Source organism: Neofelis nebulosa, chromosome 2 (genome assembly GCF_028018385.1).
Source record: "Neofelis nebulosa isolate mNeoNeb1 chromosome 2, mNeoNeb1.pri, whole genome shotgun sequence".
NCBI classification, from domain to species: Eukaryota; Metazoa; Chordata; class Mammalia; order Carnivora; family Felidae; genus Neofelis; species Neofelis nebulosa.
In genome coordinates, this window is record NC_080783.1 from 208,778,977 (window position 1) to 208,790,717 (window position 11,741).

General features: G+C 59.2%; 1 long non-coding RNA gene across 1 annotated transcript; it reads left to right on the forward strand.

Annotated features, from left to right (window-relative positions):
- Positions 1–6,444: 6,444 nt before the first annotated feature.
- Positions 6,445–8,709, forward strand: LOC131493671 (uncharacterized). The gene is made up of 3 exons (XR_009252795.1): positions 6,445–7,095; positions 7,732–7,978; positions 8,127–8,709. It is a non-coding gene; the product is annotated as an uncharacterized LOC131493671 (long non-coding RNA).
- Positions 8,710–11,741: the final 3,032 nt, after the last annotated feature.

The window sequence follows — 11,741 nt, forward strand, 5'->3', positions numbered from 1 at the left end:
GGAGCCCTGACTTCGCCGTCCAGGGGTCAGAGCCGGCCTGTCACAGCTCACCAGGGAGCCCCAACTTCCCTGCCGACGCCTCCGAGCTGCAGCCTGGAGAGGCTGAGTGACGGGCTCAGGAATCAGTGACTGGGGTGACCTCGTGACTGTGTCAGGACTCCCCTGGGAGTGATTCCTGGATTGGCCCAACACCGGCCCTGGCAGGAGCAACTTTCCGGAAGCTTCATGTGCGGCACGGAAGGCAGGACTATCTCCCTCTGGTCCTGAGTCTCTGTCCTTCATGCTTCAAGGTGGTGGGTGATGGGATCTCGCTTTGAATCACCTGGAGTTTGGGAAAACAGCCTTCGTATTTTGGGAGCTGCTTCTCCATAACAGCAATGGCAGGGACGGTCCCCGTTTCCCTTTCCTGAGCGTCTTTCCAGAGCCGGCCCACAGCAGGTGCGCCATGAATATCGACCGGACAGCTGAGTCACGGTGCTCGTCTCCCCTTCTCCTCCACTACTGTTCCCTCAGGCCACTGCATCATGAATCCCATTCATGCCCCGTGGCCTTGCGTGCTGGACCCTGAGAAGCATCTAGAAATACAAGACAGGGGTGCCTGGGTGGCTCGTCGGCTGAGAGTCCGACTCTTGATTTCAGCTCGGGTCATGATCCGAGGATCGTGGGTTGGATCCCCGCATTGGGCTGAGTGTGGGGCCTGCTGAAGATTCTCTTTCTCTCAGGGCGCCCGGGTGGCTCAGTCAGTTGAGCATCCAACTTCAGCTCAGGTCATTATCTCACGGTTTGTGAATTCGAGCCCTGTGTCGGGCTCTGTGCTGACAGCTCGGAGCCTGGAGCCTGCTTCCGATTCTGTGTCTCCCTCTCTCTCTGCCCCTCCCCTGCTTGCACTCTGTCTCTTGAAAATGAATAAACATTAAGGAGATTAAAAAAAACAAAAAACTTAAAAGATTCTCTTTCTCTCTCTCTCTTTGCCCCTCCCCCTGCTCTGTCTCTAAAATAAAATAAACAAATAAATAAAAGAAATATAAGACAAACACCTGCGCTCACCATCAATGAGGAGGCAGCTAACACGAATTACCCTCCCCGAAGGCTTTACTGCATTATCCACTATCCCGTCCTTGTCTTACAGGTGGGGGGAGCTTCCCCAGCCCCTCACGGCCGGGCCCAGACGCCTCACCCAGGGAGCTGGTGCAGGGAACCCAGTCATGGAGGGAGGGGCACAGTCTGTCCACTTGGGAAGGACTCTGGGGCGGTGGGCGGGGGGAGGCTGGCGTTTGGAAAGAGCAACCAGAAGTGCTTGGGGCGGGGGCGGGAAGTCTGAGTGTGAGGACAGAAGGTGGGGGCGGCAGGAGCTAAGGTGGGTGCGAGGAGACCCAGGGGGCGGCCCGAGTGGGGTGGCCGGTGTGAGAAGCGGGCTTGGAAAGAGAACCGGAGCTAGACGGGGCGGACCCTGACCTTGCCCACCTGGTACCCACTTCCGGCACCCGTGCGCACGCTGCCTCGCTCCCTCCGGGGTCCCCTGAGGGGCTCCTGGCCACCCCTTGCTTCTGGTCCTATTCCTACGGTCCTGAGCGCTGGCCTGGCCCCGACAGCTGGAGACTGCCTGGGAAGCCCCCAGGGGAGAACGAATGCACCCCTTCTCTGTCCCCTGCTCTTGCCTCCCAGGGGAGACCCCGCCCAGTCCCCAGCTTCCAGGGAGCAGCTCTGTGCCCCGTCTGTTCCTTGATGTGCCCATGTCCCATCCCCCTCACCCTCGGGACCAGATTGCCAAGCTCAGGGAGTTTTAAGCGCTTAATTCTCTTTCCTTCCATGCTTCTGACGCCTTGGTTTACAACTTTTTTTTTTTTTTTTTTTTTTTAAGAGATAATGACCTCCTTTTCCTGCTTCTGCCTCGTGGACCCCCATTAGAGAGGGAATCCTGGAACCCCACTGCCCTCGGAGGCATCCGCTCCACACCTCCCCCTACAGCTGCCCTGAGCTGAGATGTTGGTCCTCTCTTGTTCCCCTCCAGTGACGGGAGGCCCATGGAAGACAACGCCAGCTGTTAGAAATTTTTCTTAGATTGACTCAAACCCGACCCTTGGGGATTTCCGTTTACGGACATCCGTTTCATCTTTGGGGACGGCACATTAAACCTCATTTTTCTTGCTCATGATGGTCTTTTATACCCAATGACAAAAAGAATAGTGGCCTCTAGGGGTGCCTGAGTGGCTCAGCTGGCTGAGCGTCTGGCTTCAGCTCAGATCATGATCTCACAGTCTGTGAGTTCGAGCCCCGCGTCGGGCTCTGTGCTGACAGCTCAGAGCCTGGAGCCTGCTTTGGATTCTGGGTCTCCCTCTCTTTCTGCCCTTCCCCCACTCGTGCCATGTCTCTGTCTCTCAAAAATAAATAACACTAAAAAAATTAAAAAAAAAAAAGGGGGGGGGCTCCTGGGTGGCTCAGTCGGTTGAGCGTCTGACTTCAGCTCAGGTCATGATCTCGCGGTTCGTGAGTTCGAGCCCCGCGTCGGGCTCTGTGCTGACAGCTCAGAGCCTGGAGCCTGCTTCCGATTCTGTGTCTCCTTCTCTCTCTGCCCCTCCCCTGCTCCTGCTCTATGTCTCAAAAATAAAGATAATCATTAAAAAAATTTTTTTATTAAAAAAAAAAAGAATAGTGGCCTCTCGAGGAGGGTGCCACACGTGGGATCTCTAATCCCCACAATGACTGCCCCATGGGTACCAGTGGCCCCCCTGGCATCCCTTTCTCTCCCACCCTACCTGGAAGCCCCCATGCTCCTAGGAGAGATCTCTGCTGTTCTAGGGGAGCTGACTCTGTCCTGGCTCCAGGGAATGGAGGCAGGTGACCTTGGCCGAAGGTTGGTCCAGGCAGAGGGACTCCCGGGATTTTTCCTGGGACAAAGGTTCTTCCTGTAGAGACTGGCAAGGCTGAGACACAGCAGCTCGGGGCAACGCTTGTGGGACCACAGGGCAAGTGAGCCTTAGAGAAAAGCTGGACTTTGCAGAAGGCCAAGTGCAAAGATGGAAAAACTGGGTCCTTGGAGCCGTTTGAGCCCATGGATCTTACTTGGAGGCGGCCCTTCCTCCGAAACCTCCCGCGAGTCCATTAATCGCCTCCGGTAGTTTGAGTTGGGTTTTCTCTCACTTGCAGCCCAACACATCTGTGTCTTACCCAAGAGGAAACCGAAGCTCAGAGAGGCTGATTAACTTGCTCGGGGTCAACCAGCTTATAGGTCGGGGAGCTGGGACTTGGAGAATTGGGGGTGGGGTCCGGCTATTGTGATCTCAGATCATCCCTTTTTTTGTCTAGAGGTTTGTCCGTTGCTCTGGGGACCGGATTTTGAATGCCACCGTCGTCCTCTCCTTTGGACACACTCTCTCTGACCTCGTAGGGCATCTCTCAAGCTTCCCCCTCTTGGAACCCTGACCCCTTCCCATACCAGTCCAGCTGAGTGACGCCCCCTTGACCCAGTGTCGGTCGCAGGCCTCCGCAGCTCAGACCCCTTCTGTGGCTCCCCAAGGCCTGGCCTCCTTCATGGAAGAGGCAGGTGCTTTGTGCTTCAGAATCTGGCTCCTGCTCGCCTCTCCAGCCTCACCCCCTAGCAGCTCCCGTGGGATCCTGGCGATTCCCCAAACACAGGGCTGGCTTCGCATCTGTGCTCAAGCTGTCCCTTCTCTCTTATCCCTGCGGGACTTGCATTCATCCCTTGAGGCCCAGTTGAGACACTTCAGTCCCTGGGGAAGGCCTCCCTGCCTCGGGGCAGAGGAGGTCCTTTGCACGACCAGAGCTGCTTGAGTTTAACCCTCCCTGGTCCCGGCCTGTGACCGGCTGCTGCCTTTTCGGTCTGTGAGCCCTTGAGTCAGAGGCAGGCCAGTCTCTGTGTGGCCTTCCTCTCGCCTGTGGAGCCACCTCCAATGCATTGGCTGCTCGAGGCACTGGGCATTTGTTGCCTGGGCAGTGAAACGCAGGGTGGGGGGCCTTTTGCAGGGGCTGGCCCCCACCTGCTGGGACCTGGTGGGACCCGGGTGTGGTCTGGGGCCCTGGGGCCAGGCCAGGCTGAATGGGCTACCTTCCGTGGTGGCTGGGCTGCAGGGGTGTGGAGAGGGTGACAGAGGGAAGGCAGAAAGCTGGACCTTGGCCTCACAGGCAAGGACAGGTTGGCAGTAGAATCAGTGACGACGTCCCCGATCTTGTCACCCCTGACTCCTCTCTCTCACCCTGCATCCGATCTGTCAACAACACTGAATAGATCCCAAACCTGGGGTGAACCTGGGTTCCAGCGACAGCCTCCCAGCTGCTCTCCCTGCTTCTGCCCTGCCCACTGCAGTAGGTCACTTCCTATCCCTCCTCTGCTCAGTCCCGGGGCTCCCCCTCTCTCTCCGATGAAGAGCCATGGTCCTTATGCCGGCATGAGACCCCCAGGGCTCCCCACCACCTCTCCTACCTTGCTGTGGACACCCCACCCTCTATGCTCCCTGCAGCCACACTGGGCTTCCTCTCCATCCCCAAACATGCCACGCGTGTGCCCCAGGGCCTTTGCACTGGCTGTTCCCTCTTCTTGAAATGCTCTTCCTCAGCTTGTCACCCGGCTGGTTCCTTCGTTTCCTCGTTTATTTTTCCTGCCTGCTTAGCTTTTCGCCTTCACACGTACCACTGACACACCATACGTTTTACCTCTTTGGCTTGAGTGTTGTTTTTATCCCACAATAAACCGTCAGCCCCGTGAGGGCAGGGAGCTTTGTCTGCTTTGTTCACTGATGCATCAGCCCAAGCACCTAGAAAAGTGCCTGGCACAGAGCAGGCTCTCAACAAATACCGGCTGAGTGGCTGAGTCAATGGATGAGGCAGGATTATAAAGGGATCATGTGGCTAGAAGCCGGGAGAACCAGGCGCAGATCTCTAGGGGTGGAAGGTCACGGTTAGGGCGAGCCGTTCAGGTCCCTGAGCAAGGGAAGGGCGTGGGAAGTTGGCATTCATTCAGTCACTAACAATTGTAAGCCCTACGAGGGTCAGGCCCCCGCAGGACCGAGGATCGGGGATGGCCCGAGAGGACGGTCCCTGCGTCCAGGCAGCTCATGTTCTGGTGTAGGACTCAGGACCCCCAAAGGGGGAGATGAAGGGAGAGAGGGGGGGGGGAGGGGGAAGGAAGGAGGACTTGAAGAGGGGAGAGAGAGGGAGGGGGAGACAAGGACAGAGGAGGGAAGGAGAGGCGTCCCGCTGCTTGACTCTGGGGATGTTCACTTACGCCCCTCCCCGCCCCAGGCTGCAGTTCTGTGTCCTCCATAGGATGGGGCGAAGGTCACAGCGCCCACCCCCCAGGGACGTACGTGTGCCGTCCCGCGCGAACACTTACAGGATGCCTAGGACACAGCAACTGCCAAGGCTTAGCCACGATCTTTATCAGGAACTTGGCCTTTGTCCTAAGAGAGACGCTCGGAGAGCTTTCGGAAGGGAGACAGGTGCGCGGGTCTGAGGGAGGAGGCGGGAGGCCCTTGGGGTGTCAGCCAGCAGGTGAGTGCGGATGATGTCCCGGACCAGTGGTGCCGTGGAGTTGGGGCATCAATGCTCCTTGGGGACAGGCTGGCCCTGGAGTTTGGGTGGGACTGGTCGGAGAAGCTGTCTGTGGGTGGGCTTGGGGCCACCTAGGAGTCGGAGGGGACCCCAGAGGGACCGTTTCATTCACAGCACCCCTGCCTCTGTGCAGCCTGGGCCCAGCCCAGTGGCGGGTGTCGAGCTGCTGCATAAAGGGCTCCCGGGCAGGCCCCGGGAGCCCTAGATGGAGGGAACCGGCAGCAGCCTGCAGACGCCCTGGGACTCTGGGGCCACGTGGGTGGGTTCTCACCCCGGCTCACTGCATATCCAGCTTCGGCAGTCTCCTCCAGCTCTCGGGGAAGGGGAGACGAGGCCGACTCCCCCGGGTCAAGCCTCCCATCCGGGACCCCCCGGGGGGAGGCCCTCGGACCCGCTGCCGCCGCAGGGGTGTCCAGGGTGGGCCGGGGAGACGCGCAGGGCACCGCCTTCCCCTTCTGTCGGGAAGAGGGAAGAGTGCGGTCCCCGTACGATAACGTATCGGCCCATCTGCTTCCAGTTAGCAGCTCCGGGTGAGCCTAATTGGCAGATCAAACCACTCGATGTTCCACGTTAGATAAGTAGTCAGAAGAACCCCAGCGGAGTCTGACACTTTCTGGACGGAGCCCAAGCCCTGCGTCCGACCACCGCGGGGCCTGGGGTGCTAATGCGAACCAGACCCGCTCGCACGGAAGCGGGAAGACATTAACAAGTGTCAAAGAGCTTTGAGGCGCCCGGGCGGATGCGGCTCGGCCTGTGCCCCCCGCACCGAGGGGGGGCCCGGCGCTCCCCACGCGAGCTCGGACGTTGAGGAGGGAGCTCTGTGGCAGGCGGGTGGCTTCCCGACAGTGGCTGGGGCTGGGGCAGCCAGGAGTCACAGGGATGCTCAGAGTGGGAGGGACCTCGGGCTCACCTCCCACGGGACCTGCTAGGGGGGTCACGTGGCACAAAGGACTGGGTGCTTGCCATGGGGTGCCGGGTCTCCCACCTCCCCTGGCCCATGGCTTCCTCAGGCTGGTGGATGAAGGTGTTTTGCGAAGGGAAAGGGCGACCGGGACGGTGCCGGTGGGGGCCATTTATGAGTGTTTCCCATGAGCAGGTGCTGCGGTCAGCCTCTCCCACACGTCCTCCCGTCTAATCCCCGCAAGCCACCTGCTGGGGGGTTGTTGTTATCCCCACTTGGCAGGTGAGAGAGCTGAGGCTCAGGGGAGTCCCGGGGCCCCGTTCGGTCATGGATCCAGCTAGGATTGTAAGTGAAAACGGCAGCGACCCTTCCAGTCACTAGGGCGGGGATGCCCATGGAGTAGGCTTCATGGAGATGCTGTGGCAACAGGTGACATAATAAGGTCCCCACAACAACGGTCACCGTCAAGGAGACAGTGGACGACAGGGTGCGGCCGTGTGGAGGCAGGCAAACCTTGTTGCTCCTGTCATACGTACACTGTTTTGTCTCGTCCTGATGGCAACCTTGTAACACGCTGGTCACACTGTGGTCAGGACGGTGACGGAGGTGGTGGCTGCTCAAACAGGGTAAAGGACGGTAGGCTGTAACAAAGGGGCCTCCAAATGCTTAAACACAACAGAACCGAAGTCTCTCGCACGTAACAATCTGGAGGGGTGCGGTTGAGAAACGGCGGGCAACTCTGCTACCCTCCGCATGGAGCATCCAACTCTGGACCCAAAGTGGCTGCTCTGGCTCCCATCTTCACAGCTGCATCCCAGCTGGTGGCAGGAGAGTCGGAAGGGCAGGACACCAGGCACAACCCGCAAGTGGCACGCGTAACTTCCTCTCACGTGCCATTGGCCAGAATTTAATCCCCCTGCCACGCCGGGCCGCGAGGGAAGGTGGGAACATAGTATGTAGGGGGCATCTGTGGTGGACGTGGTAATGCACCCCCCGGCTCCCCCTTTAAGACTGAAGGACTTCTTTCTGCAGCCGCTGGGAGGGCTGCTGGCTCATTGTTCTCAGACGCTTCCAGAATGGCTTGCCCCCCGGGATTCGATGCTGCAGGGATTCCAAGGAACATCAAGGCCGAGTTTCTCGGGCGCAAGGCAGGACAGCTGCGGAGAGGGCCTCGTGGGGTCGGCCGAGACCTTTGTCGTGCCCGCATCGCAGCCCAGCCTCTCCCTGGGCCCGCCCCAACTTCTTCCCCTTCTCGTGGACAGGTGTCCCCAGTAAACCTGCCCACTGCTGTGTCCATCTCAGCCTCTGCTCCCTGGGACCCCAACCTTCGTGGGCATCCATCACGTGCACGAGGGAGCGTGCCCTCAAGGGAAGAAGGGAGAAGGGGGTACGGAGGGCCGGCAGCGGCCTGCCCCAGGAGGCCGCCGCCATGGCGGGGTAACCGGGAGGCTGTCACTAGTCGTGGCGAAGCACGGTGGCGAGAGGAGCAGGAGGCCACGGTGGAGCAAGGTGGGTATCCGCTCCCCTGGGGTAGGCTCCCCTACCCGTCGAATCCCAGCCGGGGAGCCGCTCCCCCCCCGAGCCCTCGCCTCGTGAGCAGGCTCCGTGGGGCTGCTCCTCTCTCTCCCCACCTAAACCGCCGTCACCTGCTTTCTAGCTGCTCAGACTCCCGGTCCCCGCTCCTCGTGGTCAGCCTGACGCCCGCCCTGGAGGGGCCCCGTCTGCCGCTTCTGCTCGCCGGTTCCAGCCCTAGGCCCCTCCAGTCCTCCCAGATGCGCGTCCCCGCCCGCTAGTCGAGCCGCGTGGCCCTCCCTGGGGGCTGACACCCAGCCCTCTCACTCCCCACAGCTACATGTCTGGGCTCAGCGTCAGCTGCGGGGGGGCTCCCCGGTGCAACCCAACCTAGGTCCTCTCGACAACGATGGTGGAAAGGGTGGCGAAGGGCCTGTTAATGCCAATCCTTCTCTTTCTGGCTGAACGCCTCCACTGAGCCTCCGCTTCGGGGGCCAAGGGACAAGATCACCTGTTTTGTCTTTTCGTACGCTAGCAGGGTGTAGACTTCACTCTTACGCAGACCTGGGTGGTTAAGAAGCAGACCAAGGATGGAGTAGTGTGGGGATGAAGTCTGCTGGACGAAGCTGTGCTCCTTCCCAGCCCCCACCGCGACCCCCTTCTTTGGAAAAGGGTGGGCAGGCCTGACCAAGCCCCTGACCTCTGTCACCACAGTCCTGCGGGGCAGACCACGGAGCCGGGAGACTGTGTCCCGGGAGACTGGTTCCGACTCCCCGAATGGCAAATCCCTTTGCGGTTCCGTGCTGCAGTGTCCCCACCTGCATAATGAGGGGACCGGACAAGAGCTGGGGGTTAAGCTGCTTCTCGCAGGGGCACGAGACTGCCTCTGGGGCAGCAGTGGGGCGGGAAGTCCACACTGCGGTCCCCTGCTGGCCCTGCCTGGGCTCGTCGTCAGCTTGCCCGGCTGGGCGTCTGCCCCGTGTGCGGTTCGACGACCCGAGGATCACGCGGGAGAAAGTGAGCGGGGTGGTGTGACTGGCCCCCAGACAGCTGAGGGCGGGTTCGCTCATGGCTTCACCTATGATCGCGCACGTGACTACCTTCAGAACAGGTCACAAATGCGACCTCTTCCAGCCCGGCCCCCCACCTCAGGTCACACCTAGATCTCTGGGCAGCCCCTCACCAGTCTCCCGGCTTCGGACTGTGCCCTCTCTGTAGTCTGTTAACCGCACAATGTCCAAAGTGCCCTTTGAAGCCTCCGTTAGATCTTGTCACTTTCCCTGCTCAAAATGGCTCCCCATCCATCAGAGTGGAAGCCAGAGTCGCGAGAGGGGCCCACAAGACTGCCTGATCCCCCTCTGACCTCCTGTTCTCCCCTCTGCTTTCTCTGCTCCAGCCACACTGGTCCCCTTGCTGTTTCTCGAGCACACTCACCACACGTGCTCCACCCCCCCCACCCCCCCCCCCCCACCTCAGGGCCTTTGCACATGCTATTTCCTCAACCTGCAAGGCTCATCCGGTCCTGGAGGACCTGGCGGGACCTCCTTCAGGTCCCTGCTCAAACGTTCCCTCCTCAACTGCACCTTCCTCAGCCTCCTCCTGTTTACGGTCACAACCTGCACCCCTTACACACCCCCTATCCCGCCTCCATGCTCTGCTTTTCTCCACCGCCCCTATCACAACACGGCAGGGCATGTTTTTTGCCCTTTCAGCTTGTCTGTCTGTCTCCCAGTTGAAGGGAGCCTTGTCCGTTTAATTCTCTGCTGTATCCTCCGCACTTAGGACTGTGCTGGGCACACAGCAGGTGCTTAATAAACACTTGCCAATGAACTTCTGTGTTTGTGTACCCCTGTGGCAGTGGGGCACCAACGCTGCTGAATGGATTCAAAGATGCCAACCGTGCCCTGGCCTGTGTCTGGCAGAGGGGGCTGGGGAGAGGGGCTTGGGCTTAGGGCCAGGGTCCCAACGGCGAGTCCTGGTACAGCCACTTGGCTCGCGGTCCTCGTCCGCAAGTGGGATGAGAAGAATCCGCCTGCGGGTAGATGGCCCCACACTCCCTAATAACCAGTAGCTACTGTGATCTGACCACTGCTGTTGGGAATCCCTTAACCCCTAGTAGGTATTTATCCACCGGATACAGGTGTGCTGTTTCGAAGGGACACAGGCACCCCCATGTTTATAGCAGCACTATCGACAATAGCCTAAGTCTCGAAAGAGCCCGAATGTCCATCGATGGATGAATGGATAAAGAAGATGTGGTATATATGTGTGTGTGTGTGTGTGTGTGTGTGTATGTATACACACACATACACAATGGAGTATTACTCGGCAATCAAAAAGAATGAAATCGGAGGGTATTATGCTGAGCGAAATTAGTCAGTAAGAGAAAGACAAAAATCATATGGCTTCACTCATATGAGGACTTTAAGAGACAAAACAGATGAACATAAGGGAAGGGAAACAAAAAGAATATACAAACAGGGAGGGAGGACAAAGCATAAGAGACTCATAAATATGCAGAACAAACAGAGAGTTCCTGGAGGGGGTGTGGGAGGGGGGATGGGCTGAATGGGGAAGGGGCGCTAAGGAGTCTACTCCCGAAATCATTGCTGCACTATATGCTAACTCATTTGGATGTAAATTTAAAAAAAATAAAATTTAAAAAAAAATCATAAAAAAAAGAATCCCTTAACCCCTGAGAGTCTATGATATTTTTGACTTCATAGGACGTTGCCAGGGACAGGGATATGGGTTGGCCTGGGGCTGGGCTTGGGAACCTGTTTGAAGCCACCTTGTCCCCGGGTTTCCTGTACCATCAGATTCGTCAGAGCCCTCCGGTCCAGGAGGGAGGCCCGCCAGGATGTGAAAAGAGACCCCCACCCCCCCAGAAAGGGTAATTCTGAACCTGAGGGAAGGAGGGGGCCGGCCATGTGGAAGGCAAGAGCTCGGGGCTGGGAGTCAGAGGACCTGCACCGATTTCTAGCCAGCCATCGGCTTCTGTGACCTCGGGGACCACTCCTCGCCCTGGGTCTCAGGCTCCCCACCTGGAGAAGGGAGGACCATGTTCCCGCCTGCGTTGGGCCGGAGTCCCGCGACATGGGACTTTGGCCTGGCCTTCCTCGCATCCCTCGTCCCTTTGCGGTTCCCCGCCTCGGCCCCCCACCTTTCACAGGGTAAGTGCGTGTGCACCCGTGTGGGTGAGGCCGCCATGGGCCTCCTGTTGCTTCCCACCACCGCCCCCCCCGCCCCCCGCCTGTCAACGCCACCACACGGCTCGCCCAGAGGACTCTTTGGAGCCCAGTCGTCAGATGTGAAACAAAAAGAGAAATTTGAGAAAGCACTCCATGTGAAATTTCGCTTCTTCCTGGGACAACCAGTCCTCTTGTCACCCCCTGACTTGGGGCCTCAGTTTCCCCATTCGTAAAAGGAGAGTGGGGCCCAACTTGGGTACGAGCCTTCCTGAGAGGTTCCGGTGATGAGCCTTGTTCTAGACCTTGGTGCTGGGGCGCCCCCTCAAACCCAGCTTGTTTTCAGGATCCTGACCACCCCCCCCCCCCCCCCCCGCCACTGGGCCCAGGTCCTCCGGGGAACCAGTGGAGAGTTCCAGAAGCCGACAGCAGTTGGTGCTGCTGACCCCAGTCCTGGGCAAGGGGTGGGCCCGGAGCTACGGCCGCTGGCCGCTGGTCTCTGGGGCTGCTGGCGGTCTGGTAGTCTGGCTTGGCAGCACTTGGGGTCCCCTGTCTTCAGAGCCACACCTTCT